General features: G+C 50.9%; 1 pseudogene; it reads left to right on the top strand.

Annotated features, from left to right (window-relative positions):
* The first annotated feature begins 448 nt into the window (after positions 1 to 448).
* LOC145715974 (small ribosomal subunit protein uS17 pseudogene) lies at positions 449 to 2,991 on the top strand (annotated as a pseudogene).
* Positions 2,992 to 5,983: the final 2,992 nt, after the last annotated feature.

Below are 5,983 nucleotides of genomic sequence, written 5' to 3'. Positions count from 1 at the left end.
ATTCCTCTTCTGCGCCCCACTTCCGGGCCCCTCTCTAGAACTCTCTAGAACTAGAAAGAAGGACGCGTGAGCCCAGCGAGCCCCAGAACAAGAACGCGCTTCCTCGTTACCTGTACTGAGCTGGGCTGTCTTTTCTCGCCCTCACCGGTCTCGGGTCTCCTTGTCTAGCGGTTAACCTCTCCTGCTCCGTGCCTCCGCACATTTATGTTCCTCATCTCAGCATTTCAGAGCTCAGCCCGTGGCGGCCTCTTCTCGTTCCCCACCATGAATTCTTCTAGGGCCTGGGTCCACCACTGCTGAGCGCCTCTCTGGGCCTCACCAGGGGCCCCTGGGCCTTAATTTCATGTCCTATTAAGGGTGCTTCAGGGGGCGCCTGGGTGGCTTAGTCGGTTGGGCGACTGCCTTCGGCTCAGGTCATGATCCTGGAGTCCTGGGATCGAGTCCCGCATCGGGCTCCCTGCTCATCAGGGAGTCTGCTTCTCCCTCTGACCCTCCCCCCTCTCATGTGTTCTCTCTCTCTCTCATTCTCGCTCTCTCAAATGATGAATAAAAAAAAAAAAAAAAGGGTGCTTCAGGTATGGGTTAGAACCATGGGTGACCAGAAAAGTTCCTCCTTTTTCTGTCATTGGGATGTTTCCACTTATTGCAAAGATGCAGGAGCAAAGAGCCCAAATTGCAGAGAAGAAAGAAGTTACCCGTTGGAACCGGGGAACACAGGGAGAGCCAAGCAGCCTCCCACCTCCGCTATTTCTCCCTTCTTTAATGGCCCTGAATGCAAAACCACTGGAGGGTGAGGAAAATTCCAGAAACAAACTGCACCCACAGAGGCAACCTCAGCTACCCAGACGACACCCGCTGGGTACAGTTTGCTTTGCTGAGGCTTTTAAACGCGTATCTGTCACTCCACTTACCTTCCCAACCTTTTTTGTTTCCTGCCTCCGGATCTGCTTACTCTCGGCCACACATCGAGTGCTAATTTCCTACCTCATTCATTTGACCCCAGACCTTCACAGACACTCATACTAGATCACCCTCTATTGTCTGCACCAATATCCGTCCATACCCTGTTTCTAGATCCAACACAAACGTCGCCTTCTCCAGGAGACAGTGTATCAGAACTAGCCTCACTGCATCCTGACCACTTCGGTGTTGTATCCCCTACACTGCCAGGCCCAGTGGTAGTGTACTGATTTTTGCCTTTGTTGACATGTTGATTAGTAAGTAGTTTGGGGTTTTTTTCGTATGTGCCCATTCTGCTTCCTCAACGAGATTTCAAGTTCCTCAAAACCCAGGACTCATGGTCAGAACACGTGATGAGAGCTGTGTCCTTAAGAGATGAGAGGGAGGGGCGCCTGGGTGGCTCGGTCGTTAAGCGTCTGCCTTCGGCTCAGGTCATGACCCCAGGGTCCTGGGATCGAGCCCCCATCGGGCTCCCTGCTCAGCTGGGCGTCTGCTTCTCCCTCTCCTACTCCCACTGCTTGTGTTCCCTCTTTCGCTGTGTCTCTCTCTGTCAAATAAATAAATAAAAATTAAAAAAAAAAAAGAGATGAGAGGGAGACCTTGGGCTTGGGTTGGGCCTCAGAGGATCTGCACCTGGCTGGGATGCAGGTGTTAAGTGTGATTATGAAGGAGGAGACTATGCTATACGTAGACTAACAGCTTAAACCACATTCCCACCAGTCAGCATTCTTTCATGGCTCTTCAGAACTCTGAAAAAGTCATGGGCCTGAGGAGACTGAGAATCTGTGCAGTACTTGGGTGTTTGGTGAGAAACAGCAAGGAGGAACTCCATGCCAACCCCACACAAACTACCATGCCCTGCGCTGTGTTTCTAGGACTTTCTCACTAACAGCTACTATTTAATGAATACTTACTGCGTACTAGGCTATGAAATAAAAGGTGGGATAAAAAACAGACCTGGAAATTTCTGCTTAAAGAAGCTTACAGACCTTTCCTCAGCGGGCCAGGAAGATGGCGGACATTCAGAGTGAGCATGCCTACCAGAAGCAGCTGACCAGCTTTCAAAATAAGAACAGGGGCCTGTTTGGAGACACTGAGAAGCCTCTGTGATACTAAAGAAACGTCAGTCTGGGCTTTGAGATGTCCACGGAGGCCACTGAGGACACCTGTACTGATAAGAAATGCCCTTTTACTGGTAGTATCTCCATCTGAAGGCAGATCCCATCTGGTGTGGTGACCAAGATGAAGACGCAAAGGACCATTTTCACCCGCCAAGACTACCTCCACCACATCCTAAAGTACAGCTACTTCGAGAAACGCCACAAGAACATATCCATGCACCTGCCCCCCAGTTTCAGGGACATCCATATTGACAACATTGTCACCATGGGCGAGTGCCAGCCCTCAAGCGAGACCGTGCTCTTCAGTGTGCGGAAGATCACCAAGGCCACTGGCAGCAAGAAACCAGAAGTTCAGGGGCGCCTGGGGGGCTCAGTCGGTTAAGCGTCTGACTCCTGATTTCAGCTCAGGTCATGATCTCAGAGTTGTGAGATCGAGTCCTGGATCAAGAGTTCCCGCTCAGCGGGGAGTCAGCTTGAGATTCACTCTCTTCCTTCTCCCTCTGCCACTCCCCCTGCTTGCACTTGCATGCTCTCTCTCTCTCAAATAATAACAATAATAATAATAAATAAAAAACAAAACAAAATAAAGTGTTTTGTATTTCTGGTCTCTCTAACCCACAAGAGTCTCCAAGTAAGACATGGCTTCAGGGTAAAGATCAAATTTAAGTTTGGGGCTGTGACTCTTTGTTAAGACCTCAGAAAGACGGGGCGCCTGGGTGGCTCAGTCGTTAAGCGTCTGCCTTTGGCTCAGGTCATGGTCCCAGGGTCCTGGGATCGAGCCCCGCATCGGGCTCCCTGCTCAGCGGGAGGCCTGCTTCTCCCTCTCCCACTCCCCCTGCTGTGTTCCCTCTCTCACTGTGTCTCGCTCTCTGTCAAATAAATAAATAAAATCTTTAAAAAAAAAAAAAAAGACCTCAGAAAGAGGGGCACCTGGGTGGCTCAGTTGGTTAAGTGTCTGCCTTCGGCTCAGGTCATGATCCCAGGGTCCTGGGATCAAGCCCCTCATTGGGCTCCCTGCTCCGAGGGAAGCCTGCTTCTCCCTCTCCTCCCCCTGCTTGTGTTCCCTCTCTCACTGTCTCTCTCTGTCAAATAAATAAAATCTTTAAAAAAAAAAAAAAAAGACCTCAGAAAGATACAAGGTGGTGGCCATTAGCCCTCTCCAGAAAAGGAGCTTCCAAGAATCATAAGGTCATAGCCCCGTAGCTCTCCAACATGCTGCCCAAAACGAAGGGAGAACCATCTCTAAATTAATTGCGGGAATGGCTTTTGTCTAACCAAGTAGACTCTTTTCTGACACTCTTTCAGGGGGGGTCGTTGGACAGGGAGAGTTCTAAGTGCAGAAAGCAGGCTGAGAGGTCCTCAGGAGCGGACACAATTCTTCCTGACCGGGAAGAGTATCTCAGAAGGTGGAACAAAAGCCCAGAGGGCAAAGCTAAGAGGCACAGAGAACAATGGACAGAGGAGTCAGTCCCAGGGAGCTCGCAGGGCCCTAGGGCAGAAGCACACTTACCTCCAAAGTAGAGAGCCCGGACAACCCAGATCCTGCTCTTTTTAGAATTGCCCAGTGGCTGTGTGTCTCCCGCTGCTTCCACTGCTCCCGCTTTGAATGTGAGTATTTACGGAAGTCATCCTGCCCCCTCTCACCATTGTGTGTTGGGTGTTTGGAGAAGAGGAGATGGTTTCTTTTAAACTCACAGTCCTTGGACCAAGAGGAACGACAGAGGCACTGCCCCTGAGGAGGCTTGCATGCACCAGGGCCTGAGCTGATCAGGAGGCCCTGCACTGTGAGCCTGGGGTGTGATTAGATGAGGCGTGAGGGCACCAGGAGCAATGAGGGGATGTTGCACGTGGGAGGGATGTGAGCCATTTGTTCGAGGAACCGTCCCAGTATACCCACCATGTGTGTGTCCCTCTCCCATAGACTCTGAGTGTGGTCCTTGTGACTTGCTTTGGCCAATGGGACAATGCCAGACCAGAGCCTTGACAAGCACGTGCACCTTAGAACATCGCCCGCACCTGCCATGTAAGCCTATTGGGCCCACTGGTGGAGGAAAGGCCACAGGAAGGGGAATTGAGGTGCCCTGGGCGTGAGCCAACAACTGCCAGAGATCTTGACCATCAGCCCTCCCACCCTTGTTGAATGAGTGTTTTCAGGCGAAACCACCATTGAAACCACTCAGTCAATCCACAGAATGATGGGAAATTATAAATAACTGTTAGTTTGTGGGGTACCCGGGTGGCTCAGTTAGTTAAGCGTCTGCCTTCGGCTCAGGTCATGATCCCAGGGTCCTGGGATCGAGCCCCGCATCGGGCTCCCCGCTCAGCAGGCAGCCTGCTTCTCCCTCTCCCACTCCCCCTGCTTGTATTCCCTCTCTCGCTGTGCCTCTCTCTGTCAAATAAATAAAATCTTTAAAAAAAAAAATAGTTTGAGTAAAAAGTTTCAGGATGGTTTTTTTAGGCAGTAATAGATAACTGATACACAGGAAGATTTTTAAAAGCCTTCTTGGAGGAGCTAGTACTTAAAGATCAGAGAGGGTGAGCACATAGAAGGCTGGAGAAAGGTTATTCCTGGCAAGGCAAGGTAGGACTATAAGCGGGGGCAAAGGGGAAGGGGAAGGACAGGGAGTTACAGGCTACTTCATGCTTAATATGCCAGTCAGCCAGAACCACCCCCAGAAGGAGTAAAGAAGCCCTCTTTTAGAAGCAGCCCCAGTCAGTCTTTCATTATGCATCAGAGGTCTTGGCTTGGCTGTGGGGTCTTAAAGGTCTGGAGCTTTCCCGCTTCTACGTCCAAACATCTGCGGTGCAAGAGATTCTGTGGGTGGCCATGGCCAGAGGGCAAACACGCACTGTCACTTCTCTGCTGTGCATTAACAGGAAAGAAACAAACACCCAGACTGCACCAGTTGGGCGTGGCAGAGAGTTCGGAGGGCTCCAGGATCAGAGAATCAAGGGTTCCTATACATGAGCCATTGTTTTCCAACCATGCAATGCTGACCGCTGAACGCAATTTCTCTGGGTTTCGTGCTTCCTTTGTAAAATGAGCAGGTGTCCTCCAACTCTGAAAGCCCAAGGTTCTAGGAAGATATTTTCTTTTTTATTTTTTTTTTAAGATTTTATTTATTTATTTGACCGAGAGAGACACAGCGAGAGAGGGAACACAAGCAGGGGGAGTGGGAGAGGGAGAAGCAGGCTTCCCGCGGAGCAGGGAGCCCGATGCGGGGCTCGATCCCAGGACCCTGAGATCATGACCTGAGCCGAAGGCAGACGTTTAACGACTGAGCCACCCAGGTGCTCCAAATAAATAAAATCTTAAAAAAAAGAAATTATCTCTGCTCTTCACTCTGGTGACTACTCGGGTGTTCCTATGGGAGCAAGAGAACAGGAAAGCCCACCACACACGCTCTGGGGGTTCCCTGAGGCCCTCCAGCTGTAAGAGCCCTGACACAGGCCCAGACCTGTCCTGGAAGCATCCAGGAGACCCGCCAGTGACCCAGAGGGGCCGACCCTGAGTCCCTAAGCTAGGAAAGGGTTATTCAGGCCATCTGTAGCTCCATCCAAGAGGGTAACTCAGGAAGAAAGTATAACAAGGCAATCGTGAGAGACCCTGAGGTGCCCCACTTTTTGCCAAGAGGGTTCTGGCAGGAGACCTGAGAACAAGGGAACAACACGGCCCAAGGGGTGACCTGACCAAGGCGTTTTGCTGCTGGAAACCAGAGAGACACTGACGGAAGTGACATCACCTCACCAGCCCATCTGAAGTTAAGATCATCTCCTTGTCAAAGTAACCCCATTTTTGAGCATCTACTTTGCATAAGACACCCAAGAGGATACAAAGATGACTAAGGGTTGTTGCTGCAAGGAGCTTGCATCCCAGCCAGGGGTGTGGGGGAGGGGGAGAA

This window comes from Leptonychotes weddellii, chromosome 10 (genome assembly GCF_054177405.1).
Source record: "Leptonychotes weddellii isolate Sample4059 chromosome 10, ASM5417740v2, whole genome shotgun sequence".
In the NCBI taxonomy this organism is placed as follows: Eukaryota; Metazoa; Chordata; class Mammalia; order Carnivora; family Phocidae; genus Leptonychotes; species Leptonychotes weddellii.
The sequence above is the reverse complement of the archived record's forward strand: the minus strand, read 5'-3'. Positions and strand labels throughout refer to the sequence as shown.